Source organism: Lissotriton helveticus, chromosome 1_1, assembly GCF_964261635.1.
Source record: "Lissotriton helveticus chromosome 1_1, aLisHel1.1, whole genome shotgun sequence".
Lineage (NCBI taxonomy): Eukaryota > Metazoa > Chordata > Amphibia > Caudata > Salamandridae > Lissotriton > Lissotriton helveticus.
In genome coordinates, this window is record NC_136057.1 from 1794762208 (window position 1) to 1794785574 (window position 23367).

Consider the following 23367-nt stretch of genomic DNA (forward strand, 5'->3'; position numbering starts at 1 on the left):
AAAAGACCCCGACTTTCCCCATTAAAGATAAAAGGTCGAAAGAAGTCGCCGCGGTGCCGAAACAAGCTTCCACGCCGAAAGGTCACACTACTGAAAGAGACTTGTTTGCTCCGGACTCAAAGCAAAAGACTCTCATAAAGGATCCCAAAACTGGTCGATTGACATTATCAAAAACGACCAGCAGAGGCACCAGCACCGGCTCCAAAGAAGGAGGACATTGCTACCTCACCTATGCATGTACCTTCCCCGCCTCCTGCACCCAATCCCTCCGTCCATATTTCACCACCTCTCTCCCCTACACCATCTAGCACACATCATGATAATGGGGACGACATATCAGATACAGGGGCTGATCCACAGGAGCCATATTACCCCCCAGCCTCGCCAGACCCATGGGAAGACTATACTACACCAGATGTCCCAAATGTACCACAGGATGACATATACCCCTCTAGACCCTCACCGCCAGAAGACACAATGGGGTTTTAACCAATTACTGCTTAGAGCAGCACAATACCATGGGGTAGACATGCACTCCGATGCAGTAGAGGAGGACTTCCTGCTAGACACATTTGACACCGCACAAAGGTCTTCAGCAATTTTGCCAATGCTCAAAGGCGTGGTTAAACATGCCTCTCAGGTCTTTAAAGACCCAGTCAGGACACTGGTTATAAACCCAAAGGTGGGGGAAAAGTATAAAGCTGCGCCATCTGACCCAGCATATATAAAGGGACCAGTTCCCCTAGACCAGAGGTCTTCAAACGTTTTTACTTTGAGCCCCCCTAAGCAAAATGTTTTGAGGTCAGGCCCCCCTCCAAAACTTTATGGGAAGGATTGGGGGAGCGGGAGGGACATAGCTGCGTGCAGGGAGCGGGGCTTATGAGATGATTTCAGGAATACATTTTCTATAGCTTATGAACCGCCCCAAATATAAAACAGCAAATGCATCAAACAAAAACAGATATCCCAAACAAACTACTCCCTATAATTGGGATGTTGTGAGCCCCTCATACTCTTTGACCCCAATGCAACAATACCTGCTGCACTAATGATAACTGCAGTCCTGAGTAGCAGGCTATCTCCTCTGCCTCTTTTACCTCGTCCCCACCATGATGGATCATCACCTCTGTCCTAATGCTTGAAAGAACAATAGGCTCTGATGCCCCTTTTTGTAAAGGTAGACAGTCATACTTGAGATGCAGTGGCCCCCCCAAATTCCTGCCCCCAGTCCTGCTGCATCTGCTCCTTTATGATAACCAGCAGTGGCCACTTACACACTTGGCAGCAGTACCAGCTTCACTAATGAATGACCCTTTAAAAAAAACAAAAACACTTATATTGTCACCTTCTTTGGGGTATCTCTCTGAAGAAGCGGTCTCTGGCCATTTGTAAACATAACAATGAGTCTGCATACAGTGCTCCTTATTCTGGGCCTTCTCTTTGACAATATCTTTGAACCTTGCTGCTTTCCTAGACCATTTCTGTGAGTCCCCAAGGATCGAGAGGATTAGGACTCTGCATCTGAATGCAACCCTGATGGCCTTCTACCTGCAACCCCATGGACTCTGCTTTCACAAAAAACTTCCCCTGAAAGGTTAATACTGACTTTGAGATGCCTGTGCCTGTAAGTGTGTGGCGGTAGTGCAGAAAGTTAAAAAAAAGGACCGGCCTTCTTACCAGCCATTAATTGATTGAGTCACTTAAAGACAGGGCCACTGGAATTATGAGTTTCTGCAGTAGCTGCTTTTTCCACATAATTATCAGTTTAGTGCATTTGCAACATGTTCCAGAGCAGTGGAAGGCCCTTTGCAAAGATTGACTGGTAATCTTGTAGTTGCTTTCTGCTGTATTTGGGTGTTAAACTGGTACTAATGAGGTGAAATATTTCCCCCGACAGCGTTACCGTGAGTTAAAATGACAAAATAATGAAGTAATGCTAACCACACAATGTGGCACATTGTGCCACATAATTTACCTTTTCTTGCCGCATAATTTAGTCAAACCTGCCACATAATGTTGTCCTCTTCCGCTGAATAATTCCAGTGGATCTGCTTAAAGCTTTATGGTGGCAAAGATCTATTCTTTTTAAGATGTAATGTAAATGAGTTATCAGCTGGGATCTGGAATAGTGGAGACCACTTACAAAAATGTCTGCATTAGATAGTTTGATTACTTATTACTAAATAGTATATTTTGTAAGAACTTGTTTTATCTCAATCACTGCATCATTTTGCAGCAGCCTAGCTTAGAGTATGTAAATACTGTTTTAAAATAATGACTTACATATTCACAGTGCTTTCTGCTACAGTCTGGGACCTCATAGCACTATAAACAGGGCCATTGGAATTATGCGGCTGGAGAAGGCCAAATTATGCAGCATGGTTGTCAATTCTGCAGCACACAAAGGCAGATTATGCTGCAAATTTGTGATAGCATTACTGTGCTATTATGCTGTTTTTACACTTGTTAACATTGTCCTGGCCTTTATTGCCCCTCATAAGTACCACATTAACACCCACATATAGCAATAAGCAACAGAAAGGTGACCAGTCTACCTTTAGAAAGGGCCTTCCACTGCGAGGTAACGTGTTGCTGCATTTTTAAATCTGCAAATTATGCTGCAGATGATGGATTATGTGGCAAATGCGGGAAAACCCTAACTGTGCTGAGAGTGCAGGGTGAGTGTGAAAGTGAAGGGTGAGAATGAGCACTGAGTTGTCTGAATGCAGGGTGAATTCCCAGACACTTGAAGTTAATCAGCATGTTATTGATTTGGTGTAGGGTTTCAGATATAAGTTAAACTATTGCTATTGCTATTATAAACACGCCCACCCGGCTACCTTTATCTGTTCCACTATTATTGTCATTAGATACAAACACACATGGTCATCACTATCTCTTAGCTCCATCACTTCCCTAATGGCGAAAAACAATCTGGGGATGGAGCCGATGTCCATGCGCAGTATCACCCAAAGGAGGAGTCGCCTATCCCGTGACTTCCAAAGACTTTCTACAACAAAAACAAACTGCAAACATCCGGTCCCAACACTAGGTGGCCATCTATGCATAGTGTGCAATTCTGCAGCTCTACATGCCAAGAAGAGATGCATACTGGTAAGTAGCATTTTCCTTTTTCTACAAACAATTTGGTCTGAGTTCAGTCTTTGAGTGTGTGACATCATTTGCTGCCTGAGTGTGTACAACAAATGCTTAACACTACTCTCTGATAAAGCCTTACTGGTCTCCCACACTACCACAATTAGAGAGTAAGGTGCGATCTACTTTTACCTCTGCCTACCTTTGGGGTTCAACTGGACTCTGTGCACACTACACCTCATTTTGGTATAGTATGTTCAAGGCATCTGAGCTGTAGATTGTATACTTTAGCATAGATTGCCATCTGGTGTTGGGCTCGAATGTTTGCACTTTGTTTTTGTCGATTAAGTCTTTGTAGTCACGGGATAGGTGACTCCTCCTTATGGTGATAGTGCGCATGGATATCAGCTCCATCTTCAGATTGTTTTTTCCGCCATTGGGTTCGAATGTAAACGGCTGCGAGTCGGTATCGTATTCGATTCCCCTTCGATGCTCAATCCATCACCGCTCGACGGTATTGTTTTTGATCGGCCTCCTCGACGCGGATCCATAAATCTCAACAACTTCGATTCCGGTTATCGGCGTGGGCCATTGGGCCTATCCTCTCCATCAGGCCCTACGGCTAATAGAAAGATCTCCATTCAAAAAATGCCCCCTTGTGTGGTGCCAAATTCCCACACACTGATCGCCACAAGGTCTGTAACCTTTGCCTCTCCCCCAGAGCACGAGGACAAAGATTGCCCGGCCTGTGCTTCATTTTGATTGAAGAAAACCATACGTGATCGCCGGGCTCGAGGGCACGTAATGTCTCTATCAACTCCCTCGGTGCCGGACGACATCTTCGATGCAGGTCCCGATGCTCCTGAGGAACAAGATCCGGACAATTAAGACATCAGTGTCTACAAGGCTGACGAATCAGAGACCGAAGATCAGACGATTATTCTAGGTCAACGAACTGTGAGTACAGACATCGACACCCCTACCTCGTCTCAAAAACATAAGGCTCCGGTAACACCTTCGCCTTTCGGCTCAGGTGGACACCATGACAAAACGTTTGGCCCGGCTCCGAAATCCAAAGACAAGCCTTCAGGCAGCTCGGGACCCAGCCAACCATGCATCGGTACCGAGCTACCATCCCCGTGACCAAAACCCAAACATTTGGCACCGAAACACCAGCAGGATAAACCCTTGGAGCCAAATCCGAACCACAAATCTTCGGAGTCGAAAAAGAGTAAATCTTCGGAACCCAAAAAAATCCTCGGAGCCATAGAAAGACCATAAATCCTCAGGGCTGAAAAAGTCCTCTAACTCCACAGCTCCGCCAAAGCAAAAGGACACTAAAACCCCTTCTAAAGCTTTGGAACCGAAGCCAAAACAACCAAAATCATCGATACCGAACAAAGATTCTGGCTTAAAAGACCTTTTTCATCCAGATACAGTGGATCCTAAACAAAAAACTCTTCACATTGAACCTAAAACAGTTCAGATCAAGACAATTCTATCTAAAAAGAGACATTTGGACTCCCCAAAAGACCCCAAGGTGCCCTTGAAGAAGAGACATTCGAACTTCTCCAGCCAGACCCTTCTCTCCTCCAAATATCACTGCAACACCACTTTCTCCAGCACACTCTCCAATGCCTCCATATTCACCTACACCACAAAATGATGATGGTGATCACCTTGGGGGTAGGGGTGAGAACCCCCAGGAGGATAATGATGATGACACTACCCTCCCTTCACCTGATCCTTGGGAGGATTACGATAATCCACCAGATGTCCCAGAGCCGGACGCCTACCCATCTAGGCCATCCCCACAGACGACAACATAGATTTTGCGCAGCTCAAAAATAGAGCTGCACAATATAATGGGGTGGAATTACACTCCGACCCCCAGGAGGAAGATTATTTCTTAGAAACTTTCACACAATCACAAAAATCAACAAGCATTCTACCTATGTTAAAAGGTATCATCAAACATGCACCTGACGTTTTTAAAGATCCCTTCGGAGCTAGAGTTCTCAACCCTAGGATTCAGAAAAAATATAAACCAGCTCCTAATGATCCAGCTTACATTAAAGCACAGCTCCCTCCAGATTCCTTGATTGTGTCGATACCACGTAAACGCGCAAATTCACAAACATCAAGGGATGCCCCACCTCCAGATTAGGAGCCTAAATTACTAGATTCATCTGGCAAACGCAATGCCTCACAAGCAACAAATCACTGGCTGATTGCCAACAGCCAAGCTTTGCTGGCCAGGTATGATAGGGCTCATTACGACGAGCTAGAAAAGCTCATACAACATCTTCCCGCTCAGTATAAGAACAAAGCCAATGATCTCATAGACGAGGGAACATTAATTACTAACACTTCTATAAAGTGTGCTCTTGATGCAGCCGACAGCAACTCGTGCGGTTAACACAAACGTTTTACTACGCAGACAAGCAGGGTTACGCATATCTGGGTTCAAAAAGGATGTGATGTCCACAACTCTTAATTAACCTTTTGATCAAGAACACTTATTTGGGCCCACTGTAGACACATCCTTGGAGAAAATGAAAAGGACTCGGAAACTGCTAAGTCCATAGAAGCCCTGCAGGCCACAACCTCTAGAGGTTCTTTTTCGCTCCTTTTATAGGGGCGCCTCTAAAACTATTGGGACGGACAACACATCATCCTCCTACAAAAACACTACTCGAACCTCCCCTACCAGAGGCTATTTTAGAGGAGGCTATAGAGGCAACAACAACAAAGGTAGAGGCCGCAGTAATAACACCTGCACCTCTCCAACTACAAAACAGTGACTTCCCTCCACTCCCCCCAACCATTCCACTCCAGTCGGGGGAAGACCTTCACAGTTCCTACCTGTCTGGCACTCCATCACCACAGACAAGTGGGTAAGACAAATTATCTAGTATGGTTACTGCCTGGAACTCGCATCAACTCCCCCATTCATACCCCCCAAATACGTCCAATGTCCTCAGAACATCTGATGCTCTTAAAACAAAAGGTTCTCTCCTTATTACAAAAACACGCAATAGAAACGGTCCCCTTACCTCATCAAGGAACAGGGGTTTATTCTCTTTACTTTCTAATCCCAAAGGAGGACGGTACTCTCAGGCCAATACTGGACCTCCGACCGTTCAATCTCTACATATAGTCGGACCACTTCCACATGACCACTCCAACAGGTTCTCCCACTGCTCCAACAGGGCAATTTTCCTTGCCACTTTAGACGTCATGGACGCCTACTTTCATATTACCACTCACCCCGCTCACAGAAAATATCTACGGTTTGTAGTGGACGGACAGCACTATCAATTCAAAGTCCTCCCATTCGGAGTGACTACAGCACCTCGAGTACTCACAAAATGTCTGGCAGTAGTCGCAGCTCATTTGCGCATACAACACATTCATGTGTTTCCTTAACTCGACGACTGGCTCATAAATACCAAGTCACACACACACTGTGTACACAATAGACACAGAAAAATCCATTTGCTCTACTACTTGGGATTCAATATAAACTTACCCATGTGACATCTTCAGATGTAAAACCAAAGGAAATGATGGACGGAGCGTTGACAACACAAGCACTCACCCCCAGTCAACTGATCTGGGTTTAATCCATCACCATTCTTTAGCCCACTCTGCCACCCTAGTTCAGCCATGGCCATATGCAAATCAGTCTGACCCTGTGCCTCATGGGAACTGTCCAGCCCGAACTGCCAAGCCATGCCTTTCCTGGACCAGAAACAAGCTTCCCAGGACCGGTTTCTGGCATTGCAGCCATCTTCAGCCGTCTCATCTCATTCAGTATCTCGGTGCTACAATAGATACCTCAAAAGCCCTTGCATACCTCAATCCAGCCGGGTTAACCAGCATGCAAGCTCTCATATCAAGGTTCCAACCTCAACACTCCCTTCCAGCTCGAGTGTTTATGCAGCTAATAGGGATGATGGCCTCTTGCATACTCATCATTCCTTATGCAAGGCTTCAAATGCGTCCTTTACAGGAATGTTTAGCACATCAGTGGAACCAAGCTCAAGGACATTTAACAGATCTGGTGTTGGTGGACAGCCGCACAAATCGCTCTCTGCAGTCGTGGAATACACAAAATCTATCCAAAGGGCGGCCGTTCCTCGACGCTGTTCCACAGATAGTGCTAACCACAGACATGCCCTCACCGGCTGGGGAGCTCATCTCCAAAACCAAACTGTTCATGGTATATGGACCCATCAACAAAAACTACTCCATAGATCATCTGGAGTTACTAGCAATCTTTCCAGCACTAAAGTCTTTCCAACTGTTGCTCAAAGGCAAAGCTGTCTTAATTTGTACAGACAACATGACTGCATACTACATACAAAAGCAGGGAGGGACACACTTCAGCTTTCACAACTAACGCAAAGCATGTGGAGATGGGCCATTCCTCAAAACATTTACCTCCTCGCAGAACATCTACCAGGAGTACACAATCGGATTGCGGATCTGCTCAGTCGTCAAACACAGCAGATCCACGAACGGAAACTTCATCCTAAAGTAGTTCTTCCATTCTTTCAAATGTGGGGTCGTCCAGACATAGATCGGTTCGCCACACACCAAAATGCCCAAGCTTCGCCTCCAGATATCCACACCCATTGTCCAAAGGCAATGCGCTATGGATGAACGGATCAGGCAGACTTGCATATGCTTTTCTGCCTCTCCCGCTAATTCTGTTACTGGTTCGGAAGCTCAAACAACACTCCCTCACAATGATAACTCCAGTTCCTTCAACATGAGCATGCCAACCATGGTTCACAACCCTGTTATATCGTTCAGTGGTGCCTCATCAAAAGCGACACCTCTCTCCGAACCATGGAGAGATAAAACACCCAGATCCCAATCAACTCAATCTTGCGATCTAGCTCCTGAAGTCCTAGAATTTGGCTATCTCAATCTCCTACCAGAATGCATGAACATCATTAGAGAGGCTAGACGTCCTACTACTAGAGCATACTATGCGGCAAAGTAGAAGCGATTTGTCATTTATTGTACAAATAACAAAATCGATCCACTAGATGCTTCAATCCAAAATATTTATCTTTTGCATCTACAGCAATGTAACCTAGCATAACCATCTATACGGCTACATATCGCTGCAATTGCTGCTTACCTCCAAAACAGACATTTATCATTGTTTCGAGTGCCTGCTATTAAAGCTTTTATGGAAGGACTTAAAAGGATAATTTCACCTTTTGCAGCGTTAATCTTTCTGGATTCACTATGCTGTGCATATTTCGCAATCTGGTGGTTGGGTCCGGAATCGTAGTCTTTTTTTTTTTTTTTTTTTTGTCGTAGCCCAGGTGGGCGTCGACGTCCCACCATTTGGTGTACCTTCGGTGACGTCGGCGTGCTTCCGGCGGAAGCTACCACCCTTGGCGCCATCTTCAGATTCATTTTTCCGCCGTTGGGTTTGGATCGTCGCGTGAAGATCCAGAAGTTTTGGAGAAGGAAAGGAGAAAATACTGCAAATCTTCAACCGTGAAGACCTGAGAAGATCGGGAGAAGAGGACCTTTAGAGAGGAGACGACGAAGAAAGGAGAAAATCTCGAAATCTTCGACGTACTTCGAGGAATGCACACACAGAGGGCCCCCTGAGTGCAGGGATGTACAAGACACCCTTTAAATTCTGCAAGAACTGCCACCATAAGTTCGCACAGAAGGACCAGCACCCAGTCTGCAACCTCTGCATACCTATCGACCACGAGAGCAGAGACTGCAACGCCTGCTCCGTCTTCAAGCCGAAGACACTCCGAGTTCGAGAAAGACAGAGGACGGCTCATCACACGATGAAGGGCAAGGGCCAAGCCCCGACGCTTTATGAACTTGGCCTCTCCACAGACGACGAGGACAACATCGCCGAAGGCCCAGATGACTTCACGGTCGCTGAGACCGATAAGAAAACGCCTGAAAAGGTAGGAGAGTCTACGACCCCGAAAACTCCCACAGGGCCTCGAAAACCAGAGGCAGACTCTCGAAAGTCTGAGCCCAAAGCCTCGAAAGGAGCACCGGCGTCGAACAAATCGACGACCGAAGCGGCATCCTCCGAAAAAGAGCCCAGCGGATCCTCCGAGAAGGACTCCCGGCGGCAGAAGACCAGCGAAAAGCAAAGGTCATCAAAGCAAGCACCCGAAAGAGGGCCTTCGACTTCGACCTCGACTTAGACTTCGACGTCGAAAGAAAAGGAGCCAAAGAAAGCTTCGACGTCGACGGCGCCGCCGAAAAGGGCGGCCGAAACGCTCGACGACGAACAGGCCGCAGAGATGCAGAGAAAGAGAAAGAGGCTCGAGGCCGAAATGGAGAACATCCTTCAGAGAAGGAAGGATTTCGATGAAAAAATGAGAAGCTACAAGATCCCCTCGAAGCCGGCAACGACCGTCGCTGAGGTACAGGAGCCCGAGGAGTTCGACCTCGAAGAGCCGCCGAAAACCCCAGAACCTTCGGAGCACGAAGAGCAGGAAGACCTCTACTATACAGAAGGGGATTACGGGGAACAGCAGTCAAGCTACCGCTCAGGTTCCTCGACGGCCCAAGACCAGGAATGGCAGGACATCGAGGCCGAAAACCCAGAGGAGGCGGTGGAAACATACCCCTCGAGGCCTTCACCACCGGATGACATTGGGGCATACAATGAGGTGGTAAGATAGGCGGCAGCAGCCTATGGGGTTAAGATGGAAGAGGAGAAGCCAGAAGCAGACTTCCTGCTCGAGACATTGCTCCCCATACAGACAAGAAGCCAGTTCCTGCCCATGCTCAAGAGTATCACAGACCAGGGGAAGGAAGCCTTCAAGGACCCGGCTAGGTGCAGATCAGTAACCCCGAGGACGGAGAAGAAATACAAATTCTCCTCCCAAGACCCAGCTTACATCAAGGGATCCGTCACAGCAGATTCTATAATCGCTGCAACAGCCAGGAAAAGGGCAAACGTCCCAACAACGTCTGGACCCCCACCTGACAAGGAAAGCAGGAGGATGGATCTAACTGGCAGGAAGATTAAGAGCAACGCCGCAACGCACTGGCGGATGGCGAATTCCAACGCCCTCCTGAATAGGCATCAATACCAGCACTGGGAGGAGACGGGACAGTTGCTCAAGCACCTTGCGGAACAATACCGTGAGAGGGCATTACCCCTTGTGGAAGAGGGGAAGAGCATCTCCAATTTGTGCCTGAAGACCGCCTTGAATGGGGCAGAAACATCCAGCAGACTGATGGCTATAGGCATCACAGAGAGAAGGCAAGCCTGGCTCAGGATCTCAGGATTCAAGGCTGAGGTTCAGAACAACATCCTGAACACACCCTTCAACGGTGAAACACTGTTCGGAGCCCCAGTTGATGATAAGCTCACCCAACTGAAGAAAGACAACGAGACGGCAAGGTCCATGGGGGCCCTGCAGTTCAGAGGGATGAGAAGGGGCACTCCTACACGGAGGCCGAACGGCAGAGGTGGAAATCAGCGAGGAGATTCTCACCAAAGTTTCCACCAGGGACAACAGAGTGACAACCAGGGCCACCAGGGCCAGCAGAGGCAAGGCTGGAACTACCAAAGCAGGGGCCAGTCCTTTCGGTCAAGAGGAAATGGACGAGGCCAAAGGAGAGGCGGTGAACAACCCCCCTCTAAGTGACTTCAGACGGGAGAAGGTGCCCCACCACCCAAACCCTCCGGGGGAGGAGCACGGGAAAACAAAGAGGAGAGGGCTACACGGACAAGACACAAAGGAACATGTAACACCGGTAGGAGGAAGATTAAGATTTTTTCTCCAGGAGTGGAGCAAAATAACAGACAAGTGGATACTCAATATCATGCAGTACGGATCCTGCATAGAATTAGAAAGGAGGCCACCAAACAGAAAACCAAAGAAAAGACAGCACTCGGGAAAAGAGCTGCAACTACTGCAAGAGGAAGCCCAAGAACTGCTCCTCAAAGCGGCCATCGAACGAGTTCCTTTCAAAGAACGGAACAAGGGAGTGTACTCAAACTACTTCCTAGTGCCAAAAATGGACGAAAGTCTAAGACCCATCCTGGACCTACGGTTCCTGAACAAATACGTCAAAACTCAAAAATTCAAAATGACGTCCCTACAAGAGGTCATCCCACAAATAAAAGCAGGGGACTTCCTGTCTACCATAGACCTCAAAGATGCGTACCTGCACATCCCCATGAACAGGCAGCACAAGCACATGCTAAGGTTCACAGTAAACCAGGATCACTACCAATTCACGACCCTGGCGTTCGGCCTAAAGTCCGCACCAAGGGTGTTCACCAAATGCCTCGCAGCAGTGGCCGCACATCTAAGAAGAATGGGGATACACGTGTACCCCTACCTCGACGACTGGCTGGTAAAGGCAAGCTGTTACAGGACATGCAAAGAGCATGCAGAACAGGTGACAAGAACGCTAACAAACCTGGGGTTCTCCATACACTGGGGAAAATGCTCGATGGAACCAGAGCAGGTGAAGATCTTCCTGGGAGCCCAGATCGACACCGTCCAATGCAGAGTCCTACCGAGCGAGAAGAGAACGCTCAGTCTGTTGAGGGAGAAACGTCACTACCAGAAGTGGCGAGCTCTGACATTGAGGACTGTGAGCAAGATCTTGGGGATGATGGCATCATGCATACACCTGGTCCCCAATGTACGCCTGCAAATGAGACCACTCCAAGAGTGGCTGCAACAACAATGGTCACAAGCTACAGGAAGTTGGGAGGATCTAGTGGTTGTAACGCACAGAGTGCAGGAAGAGATAAGGTGGTGGACCAAGGAGAGAATAACAGAAGAGAAACCTCTAACACCACCGGACCCAACAGTGACCATCACCACAGACGCATCACAGAAGGGGTGGGGCGCACACATGAACAGGCTCAGAGTGAGGGGTCTGTGGAGCCCTACAGATGCAGTCAGACACATCAATTACCTGGAACTGAAAACTGTGTTGCTAGCCCTCAAGGCCTTTCAGAAACACCTGTACAACCAGAAGGTGCTAATACAAACAGACAACACCACAACGATGTTTTATATAAACAAACAGGGGGGAACTCAATCGTTCCCTCTGTCAAACTTGGCACAGGAGATCTGGAAATGGGCTATACCACTAAAAATAGACTTGCTAGCCATACACCTGCCAGGGAAGGACAATGTAGAAGCGGATTGGCTCAGCAGGCAGACTTCAGCGTCCCACGAGTGGGAACTCAACAATCAGGAAACAGTCTATTCAGGAAATGGGGCACCCCAACAATAGACCTATTTGCAACACACCGGAATGCAAAATGCCAATACTTTGCATCCAGGCAACCAGAGGCACTGTCCCTGGGGAATGCCCTATGGATAAGCTGGTCAAAAACATTTGCCTACGCTTTTCCCCCCCCGATACCACTGATCCCCAGGGTTCTCAACAAATGCATGAAGAGCAACATGACGCTCATCCTTGTGGCACCACAATGGGCCAGACAGACCTGGTTCTCTCAGATAATGGAGATGGCGCAGGGGCCACCCCACAAGTTCTCAAAAAGAAGAGACCTACTCTCCATGGAAAACGGAGAAGTTCTACACCCAGAGCCAGAGAGCCTCAACCTCTCAGCCTGGCTCCTGAGGACTTAGAATTCGCACACCTAAAACTACCAGAGAGCACCCTGCGGGTGCTGCGAGAGGCAAGAAGGCCCAGCACACGCAAGTGCTATGAGGAAAAATGGAAAAGATTCACTCAATGGTGTTGCAAGAAACAGCTCCAAAGGAAACTGACCAAGGAATCCACGGTGCTAAGGTACCTCACGCACCTAATTAAAGCTAACTTAAGCTCATCCTCGCTGAGGGTGCACCTGGCAGCGATTGTGGCATACACAAGAGGAGAAACAGGGAGAAGCTTCTTCACATCCCAAGTCGTAAAAAGATTCCTGGAAGGAGCTAAAAGAATAGCGCCGCCTAAAAGAATGCCGCCGCCGGCCTGGAACTTAAATATGGTACTGACGGAGCTCATGAAAGCACCTTTCGAACCCATCCATAAAGCATCACTGCAAATGTTGACAATGAAGACGGCTTTTCTGGTAGCAATCACCTCGCTACGAAGGGTGAGTGAGCTGCAGGCTCTCACACTGCAGGAACCCTACATCCAGATACACAGTGACAGGGTCGTGATGAGAACTGACCCTCACTTCATGCCAAAGGTGGTGTCAAGGTTCCACATGAATCAGAGTATTCAGATCCCTAGCTTCTTCCAAAACCCCACCACAAGCACTGAGAGGTCGCTCCACACCCTAGACGCAAGAAGGGCTGTGATGCATTACATTGAAAGAACGAAGGAGCACAGGAAGACAAAACAGTTCTTCGTGTCCTTCGCAAACAGTTACATGGGCAAACCAGTAACTAAAAACACCATAGCTCGATGGATCGCACAGACCATTCAATTCTGCCACAAACAAGCTGGCCAGGAGCTAACAGGAGGGGCACAGGCCCACTCCACCAGGAAGAAAGGAGCAACAATTGCCTTTCTGGCCAACACACCAATTCAGGACATATGCCTGGCGGCAACATGGGCTTCAGTGCACACTTTCACTAAGCACTATTGCGTGGATGTACAGATGAACAAAGAAGCACAAGTAGGGCAAAAAGTGCTTCAACATATTTTCAACAACCAACGCTCATCTTCCACCCAACCGCCACAAAAGTAACGAAAACCGCTACAAAATCTATGCACAGCATAGTGAATCCAGAAAGATTCACGCTGCAAAACGAATAGTTTCTTACCTGTCGGTGTAGTTTTGCAGCTTGAAGATCTTTCTGGATTCACTAGCGAACCCACCCGCCTCCGCCAGAAAGATGAGGCTGGAAAAGAGGGTGGAAACAGATGGAAAAGAAAGCAAGTTGGAACAATTACATGATACGTGGAAATACTAACGTTGAAAAACGATCAACAAACATAGCCATGGATTCACTACAAAGACAAAAAAGAAAAAGACCGAAAAAAGAATCCGAAAATGGCGCCCAAGGGTGGTAGCTTCCGCCGGAAGCACGCCGACGTCATCGAAGGTACACCAAATGGTGGGACGTCGACGCCCACCTGGGCTACGACAAAAAAAAAGAGAAAAAAGACTACGATTCCGGACCCAACCACCAGATTGCGGAATATGCACAGCATAGTGAATCCAGAAACATCTTCAAGCTGCAAAACTACACCGACCGGTAAGAAACTATTCGTTCTCCTGTATGGAACCTCAATGTAGTCCTCACCAGGCTCATGGGTCCCCCATTTGAACCTCTTCACAAATGCGAGTTGCAGTTCCTTACTTGGAAAGTAGCTTAACTCGTAGCGATCACATCACTTAGGAGAGTAAGTGAACTCCAGGCATTGACCATACAAGAACCATTTTTACAAATACACCATAGTGAAGTGGTTCTTAGGCCTAATCCAAAATTTCTACCTAAAGTGGTATCTGCCTTTCACTTTAATCAGTCGGTTGAACTTCCAGTATTTTTCCCTCAACCAGACTCAGTACCCGAATGCGCTCTCCACACGCTAGATGTTAAGAGTGATACTCTACTACATCGAGAGCACTAAAAGTTTCAGAAAAACAAAATAACTTTTTGTAGCGTTCTCCCCATCTCACAAAGGCAATCCCATTTCAAAAACCGGTTTTGCAAGGTGGATTGTTAAATGCATTCAAATATGCTTTCTCAAAGCTAAATGCACATCAACTATCCCCCCCTAGAGCTCATTCCACACGCAAACTAGGGGCTTCTATGGCATTCTTAGGGAACATTCCCCTAGATGACATCTGCAAAGCAGATACTTGGTCTACACCGCATACTTTCACTAAACACTATTGTGTAGATGTGCAAGCAAAGCAACAAGCTACTGTGGGACAGGCTGTGTTAAGAAAACTTTTTCAAACTACTGCAACAGATGCAGGTTGCCACCGCTAAAGGGAAAACAACTGCTTTACAATCTATGCTAAACTATACAATCTACAGATCATATGCCTCGAACGGAAACTGCTACTTACCAGCAATGTTCCCTCTAATTTTTTTCCTCTGTGTGCGGCAGTTTAGGGTCTCTGTGCGCTGCAGCCATGGCTATGTGCGCCAGAAACCAGACCGCGCGTGTGTGCACACGGCGCCACATTAAGGGTCTTAAGGCAGATTTGAAATTTGGCTTATGCTTGTTTAAATCTGCTGAGTGACGTTAACCATGGTTATGGAATGAGGCTATGTCATCTAGAAGTGCGTTCACACTTTGGTTTTCTTTCGAGGCAGCTATCATTTTGCCCGGCTGTTGCTCCGCTGCTTTTATACGTCTGTGTGGTTAAGTCTTTCTGGGTCCCTTGATTTCTGGCCATGCACCGGCGCTGAAATGTTGCTCATGCACATTCGGTATAGCTGCGGTTTCTCTCCTTTGTCGCCTCCTTTGAAACAACAACTGTCGCCGCAGCAGGGATGAGAAATCTCAGCCTGTGGTTGGCTAGGGCGGTGGGTGGCACATGAAGTAAAGGCCGAGAGAGAGGAGTTAGTGTCACTGGTCCGAGCACAAGGAGCTGGTGTTGGCGGATATCTATGGCCAGCCAGCTGCTGTGAGGCATACTGTGGGAGGGGCGGCACCATGCCACCACACTTCAGCTACTACCGACAACGGCGCAGTTCCTCTTCTTCCCACCTTCACCCTCCACCCTCGGTTCTCTTTTTGGTACTTATTCCCTAATCGGCCTGCCCCCGCCCTGGCTTCTGTCTCATTGTCACCTGTCCCACAATTCTCTCTGATGCCCAACCTCTTCTGGTGTGCTAATAATAATAGCAGGAACAATAATGTGTTTTTGTATAACCCTTTATATACCACGCCTCATTTATAAGGACTGGAAATAGCAAGCAATATTATGCAATCATATAAACTCCAAATGCACGTGGATGTGGGCAATAAGCATTTTATTAACTTCGGGGTGATGCATGGCTACATTATTCCAGGCCCTCCGTGCCCCATCATCACAGCTATTCCAAGATATCAGCATACTCTTTCTTTGACATAAAGAAAACTCTGACATTCTAAAAGTATTACTTCTTGTACGTGTGCAAATTTCTGAATACTAAAACAGATAATATATACAGTATTTTATAGCAATGAGACCCCCCTGGGGCCAATTTCTGAAACATTTTCAGGCCCACAGGAGTACAGGGGCCGCATTGAATCCCGCAAGACTCCAGCAGGATGGGAGAAACATTATAAAACAAGAATTTGCAATGCAATAGCTCACACATTTACGACGAGTTTGAGCTACTGGTATTGTAAATGACAATGCCTTTTATTTATGTGTTGACTTTAAAAAAGTAAATAAAAGGCATTGTCATTTTACAATGCTCATAGCTGAAACTCTCGGATATACGAGACCTATTGCATTGCAAATGCTTTATTAATCTGCTTGACCCACACAAAATAAAGGACTCACGAGCCACAATTTGGAGGGAGAAGTCAGCAAGGAGACACCAGAGCCTTCCTTCGCCCTGTAACAAAGTGCCTAGTCCTGGAGCAAGTACGGGGGGAGAAGAGACCGAACTATAGAGAGTGGGGCAAACCTACAAATGGAATGGAGCATGGTTTTCCATCTTGTCCTCAAAGTTAATTTCTTGATGTCGCTCGCTGTCACCAACTATTCTTCAGAATCTCTATATTCCTTTGAAGGACATGTCAATTCCTAGCCTCTCGATTCTCTTGATCCTTCACTTTTTATCTAATTTCTCCCTCAGGCCTTCATAGTACTAATATTTTCGAATCTCTTCCTTTCTATTTTTCATCTCTGTCTTCTTAACACGTTTCTCATTACATCTCGTCTCTATATGTATCCCTCTCTCATGTTTACACTTGTGCCTTTATTCCCCACTCCTCTCTCTTGCAGTCTTAATGTTTGGCTATCCCTCTGTCCATGAGCTCTAATGTAACTTCAGGGTTTTTAATCAGATACATTTTCCTCATAGTCACACGCATTTCCACTATATTAATCTATTAATGTACTGATGCTCATGGACTGTATGGAGCACACACGCATGTTTAGCTGATGTCTCGCATTTTCATTTATATAACCCAATCCTGGAGGCATTATCCAACCATATGACCATCTGCAACATCTGTATTATGAGACACAAGGGATTGCAAAAGCACTTGTGCCTTCGTTGCCTTCGATTTGGGGTACTTGCGGCCTGTGGACCCAGACTTCCTTGGGCAAGAGCAAGCGAGCAGAGCACCGCCGAGGGCCACCAGCAACGACCCTGCCCAGCCAATGAAGATTGCAGACCCAAACTCATATTTGGTGTTGACCGGGGTGAAGGGGTTGTAGTCCTGCACAATCGTGTTGCCGTACCATGAACATGCAATCAGAGCAGCCAGACCTCCCAGCAGGAAGACTATGCCCCCGGTCATGGCGATGTGCGCCTACTTCACCTTGTCGTCTTCACCACACTTGGTACATTTCATGCCCACAGCGGACACCACAATGAAACCACCATCCGCGCTCGCGTGGCCTGTAGAGAACCGGACAGCGCCAGGATGCTGTCTTACACCTTGCACTGCCTCTGGCCCGTGCTCTGGATGGCGCAGCTCATCCACAGCCCCTGGTTGACGGCGATGGTCGTGATGATGCTGTCCCTGGCGTAGGAGCTCATCTGCCACTGGGGCAGGATGGTGGGCACGATCAGCCCGATCCAGCCCAGCAGCGCCAGTACGAAGCCCAGCATCTGCAGTCCCGAGTTCGCCATGATTGATCCTGGCCTCTGCAGAACCTCCCCTCCAGTCCTGTCAAGTATCACGCATCAGGCGTGACGCTAACGCATTTCAGTGTGGTGTTACCGCATCACTGCACTGAAATGCATTGTCACGCATTTTATGCCACTCTGCTGACAGCACTGAAACAGCACCTCTGACACCTCTGTGCCATGCGCCCGGCTGCAGCAGACTTCACTTGCCAGGCCCGAACTGTAACACTAAAGAGTTAAACGATTGTGCGCTCACTCGTGCCCTGCTACAATGTTACAATCTGCCCGGCAGCTCTGTGGCGCTGTGGGGTAGATAATGTGACCTCACGCCCTGGAACAGTAAACGAGGCGGGCCGGGGTCGGGTTTGGACTAGACTGAAGTTGAGTTTGTAAGGGGCTGGCTATGCAGTAGGTGCCAAATTCAATCATGGCGTGGCCCGCAGCATCGCGCTGCCTGCTGCAGCTCACAAGGCATGCATGGGCCAAATTCAGCGTGCTGTCAGCTCCTCAGAACGAATCAACTAATAATTGCCGTAGCCAGCCAAGGAAGACAGAGAGGAGTGAGTGACACGGGGTGCAGAGGCTGCCTGGACAGCCTTTCACTGGACGGCCCCGCCGAACTGCCTTATAGCCCTGATATGTACCACGGTCGTCGCCGGTAATACTAATTTTGCCTATACAGTACTGGATTATAAACACCCAGGAGGAGCTGAAGGAGATCGAAATCTGCAGCGGCCTGGGGGAGCAGCTGAGTGCCCAGCTGGCTGAGGTAGATCATAAATGTGTGTCTGCATCATGCCCACGGCCGCTCACTTTTCTTCAGGCATTTGCCAGTTGTTTGGTGCTCATTGGATGCTGGGCGGAAGGTGTGTATTCAAGCTGGTGTGCTAATAAGAAAGATAACACGGGCATCCGGGTACTGCAAGGTGTCCCGCTAATTGCACAGTGTGTGATATGGCTTCTGTCTCAGTGATCGTGGCGTGGCTATGGCCACCTGTGAGTGGAGGAACTCACTGTCCATCCTTAAGAACACTGGAGGCGGGCTGGGGCCACCGGGCTGTAAACTCCTATTCAGTGGCCTGATCTTGCCAGTGCCTGCAGCCTCCTGGCTGGCCTTGGCAGAGTCTGTATCGCTGCCGCCAATGGCAATGGAGAGGCATAACCACCGCAATCGGACTTCCATCTGCAGCTGAAATATGTTAAATTTACCAGCCTGTGTCTCGCACCGCGCGATCAGGTGCTAGCTGGTAGTAATAGGTGGCCGGGCCGGCGCCGTGTGAGGTATCTAACTGCATGTTTCATGTTGTAGGGCCTCTCTGACATCGGTTCGCTCTTGGGCTGGGTCACTCACGTGACGTTAGAGAGAGGCCCAGACCCTATGTTTTCCTGATTTTATGGGAAGGATGGGCCCTCCACAAAGGCTGGCAATCTGTGTTTGGCAAAGGCTGGTAGCAAAAGCCTCCAAACAACGTACAACCGAAAAAAACAGCTCCTAGGCTAATGTACAGAGTCTTGATTTAATATATTGCAAATGAGGTTTCTGATATTGGTATGACTCCAAGTGTATGACTTAGACATGAGTAGCACGCAGTCTATGTAAGTAGGCGCTTGGGTACCCCACATTGGGGGGGTGAGGGGGACTAAGTGCTATACAAATACTGCAGTGCAATGCGAAATCCCATATGCAAATAGCATAATTATTTTTAGAATTTAACATCTTCTGATTGCATGCTCTCAAAAGGCCTCCTCTGTATTCCTAAAACTATGCATCCCTATAGCTTTTACCGAGGGGCAGCGGTAGTACGTCACGTCGTGCTGGCTGACACTGCCAGAGCAGGTAGTTTGGTTGCGAGGAACTTAGGCCGTCCAGAATCATGCTGCAGCTCGGTCTACAATGCTACTGTTTCCACATGACCAGCCGGGCCGCCGGTGCTCTGCTCTATTTATGATCAGCGGCATTCAATTATAATTTCCGAGCCGGCCGAGGACAGCCAGCAACCTGGACCAAAGTCTAAGAACAAGGCAGATTTCCGCGGGGTGTGTGGCTCGCGGCCTGAGTACACAGCTGCATTGTTGCAGTGTGACTCGCTGACGGGCCAATCTGACTAAAGATCCGTAAGAAGACAGTGTTTTACCAGTTGCCAGCCCTGAGTTTTTGTCATTGTTAACACAAATGTACTGAGAGGGCAGGGTCTGGAATCTGATGTCCTTGTGCTGGTGCTGGGTCCCTTACCTTCATCTTTGCCTGCAGTGTCGGCCCGGATCCAACAGCAACTCCAGAGCTGAGCCGGAGGTCACTGTCCGAAGCGCCTGTAGCTCAGTGTCAGGCTGCCTGCAGCTGCTGATGTGATCTGGTGCCTGCTGCTGGGCAGGTAGGGGCACCGCTCACCAATTGGGGTCGGCCACCCAGCTCGGTGTAATGATTTTTATTGAGATTGAGGCTTCTAAACTAGTCTTTACATAATGAAATACAGCCTAACTGCTATCTGTGCGTGCCTCAGCCTCACTCTCCATTGTAATTTCTAATATTTTAATGTTTCCCTTGTCTTCATTGCTTGATTTTCCTCACGAGAAATTGTCACTCAAAGTCCTTGAAATATCACTCATAATTGCACTGAAATTATGAAACTGTCACACATGGCAATCTTAAACCTTGGCAGCTATTCCCCTCCCGCTCCGGCCTCTCTTCCCCTGCTCGGATCCGCCGCCCTCTTCCTCTCCGAGCCTCTGTCCTACAGGCGCCTCCTCCCTTTCTCTTCAGCGTCTGTATTCATATTAATTGCAGCGCACACGGGCTGCAATTATATGAATACTAACTCAATGGCCCACAATCAGCCCCGCATCTGTGCACGGTTAAGAAAAGAAAATCACAGTGTCAAACACCGCGTGTGCTAAAGCACACGCACTTGGTGTTTAAAACTCAGTTTTTCTTTTCTTAACAGTGCACCGCTGCGGGGCTGATTGAGGGCCATTGAGGTAGTATTCATATTAATTGCAGCCCGTGTGCGCTGCAATTAATATGAATACTAACTCAATGGTCCACAATCAGCCCCGCAGCGGTGCACAGGCAGGAAAGGAATAGAGCAAGTGCAAGGGCCATTTGCACGTGAACGCGAACAGAAAATTACGGGTTTTCGCGCCGCTCGCATGTTAAAAGCGGTGGCGCAAACAGTCTCAGAATGTGCGCGCTAAATAATGAGCACTGCGCACTCGGGGTGCCTTCAATGCGCGCGGGCGCGCAGGTTATTGGGAACAGTGCTTACCAGTATCAATCAATCAATCATGCCATTTGTATAGCGCACTACTCACCCGGGAGGGTCTTAAGGCGCTTGGGGGAGGGGTATGCTACTGCTCGAACAGCCAGGTCTTGAGTTGTTTCCTGAAGGCGAGATGGTCCTGGGTCAGCCGAAGGTGGATGGGGGAGGGAGTTCCAAGTCTTGGCAGCCAGGTAAGAGAAGGATCTTCCTCCGGCGGTGGCTCTTCGGATGCGTGGTACGGCTGCGAGGGCGAGGCTGGTGGACCGTAGCTGGCGGGTGGGCATGTAGAAGGTCAGGCGGTCGTTGAGGTACTTGGGGCCCAGGTCGTGGAGAGACTTGTGTGCGTGGGTGAGGAGCCGGAACGTGATCCTCTTGTCGACGGGGAGCCAGTGCAGGTTCCTCGGGTGGCTGGAGATGTGGCTGCGTCGGGGGACATCCAGGATGAGTCGGGCGGAGGCGTTCTGGATGCGCTGGAGTCTTTTCTGTAGCTTGGCTGTGGTTCCGGCGTAGAGGGCGTTTCCGTAGTCCAGTCGACTGGTGACGAGTGCCTGGGTGACAGTCTTCCTGGTCTCGGTCGAGATCCAGCGGAAGATCTTGCGAAGCATACGCAGGGTGTTGAAGCACGATGAGGAGACGGCGTTGACTTGTCTGGTCATCGAGAGGGAGGGGTCCAGGATGAAGCCCAGGTTGCGTGCGTTGTCGGTTGCTTGGGTGCGGTGCCCAGGACTGGGGGCCACCAGGAGTCGTCCCAGGCGGAGGGCGAAGATCCCAGGATGAGGACTTCCGTCTTGTCCGAGTTCAGTTTCAGGCGGCTGTCCATCCACTCGGCGACGTCTTTCATCCCTTCGTGTAGGCAGGTTTTGGCGGTGTCGGGGTCTCTGGTAAGGGAGATTATCAGCTGGGTGTCGGCGTAAGAGATGATGTTGAGGTTGTGCTGGCGTGCGATGGCTGCGAGAGGTTTCATGTAGATGTTGAAGAGGGTGGGGCTGAGTGAAGATCCTTGCGGGACGCCGCAGATGACTTCGGTGGCCTCGGAGCGAAACGGGGGGAGGCGGACTCTTTGTGTTCTTCCGGCAAGGAACAAGATGATCCACTCCAGTGCCTTCTCTTGGATACCGATGTTGCATCTGTTCTTGTCATGTAGAGTTGTATTCTCCCACCCAACTTCCAGGGTACCTTTATCTCTTGCAGTATTAACTTATTTAGATATATCACATGGACATCCTCTTCTCTTTCGCTTACTAACTCCATCACCACCCTTTATGGCGAAAAGAAGATGGAGTCGTTTCCCATGCGCACTATCACCATAAGGAGTCACCAATCCAGTGACTACAAAGACTTCTTCGACAAAAGCAAACTGCAAACATCCGAGACCAACACCAGATAGCGATCTATGCTAAAGTATCCAGCTCTACATGCCAAGAACAGATGCATAACGGTAAGTACCATAAAGAGCCAGCTTCCTACAGTGTGGAGTTGGTTTGTATCAAACTGCAAATATACTAAACAAACGGCATTACTTACCTTTTCTCTAGAAAATGTCCCAGTGTGATATCTAGGCATATAACACTGAGTAGAACAAGTGACTTAAAAAGAAATCTGAAAAGTAATTTGTAAAGTAACTGTAATTCACTGCATACATCTTGCAAAGTATTATTATACTTACCTGTACCAGGCCTGGCTTGGTTTTAGAAAATAAAATATTTTAATAAAGACAAATTGGTCTGAGTTTAGTCTTTGAGTGTGGGAAATCATTTCTAGCCTGAGTGTGTACAATAAATGCTTAACACTACCCTCTGATAAAGCCTTACGGCTCGCCCACACTACCCCAAATAGAGAGTAAGGTAATATCTATTTTTACCTCTGCTTACCTTTGGGGTAAGCAGAGGTAAGGCTCTGTGCACACTATACCTTACTTTGATATAGTATATGCAGAGCCAGCTTCCTACAACAGGCCCCTATAATATCCACAGCCAGTTTTATTAGATATTCTAAGTGCACAGTAAAGCCATACTGAATTTATGGTCTAGAAACTGGTCATTACGAGTTTCCTAGCACCATAATGGCTTTACTGAATCCTGGAATGTTTGGTATCCGACATCTCAGAATAATAAACTAGCACTGATTCCAGTGTCAGATTTATTTTCCCATGCACTCAGGGTTCCTTTCTAGAGGGGACCCCTGAACCAAACCAACCACCAGTGGGTAGCTGACTGGTGAACACCAGCCTGTCACCACGAGACAGGTTT

At 48.2% G+C, this 23367-nt stretch overlaps 1 protein-coding gene and 1 pseudogene across 7 annotated transcripts in view; one reads left to right on the plus strand and one right to left on the minus strand.

The window, feature by feature from the left end:
• Window positions 1-23367, plus strand: part of EP300 (EP300 lysine acetyltransferase) — a 561889-nt gene that overhangs the window by 501904 nt on the left and 36618 nt on the right. The window lies entirely within an intron of this gene.
• On the minus strand, window positions 17209-17864 carry LOC144815722 (claudin-7 pseudogene; annotated as a pseudogene).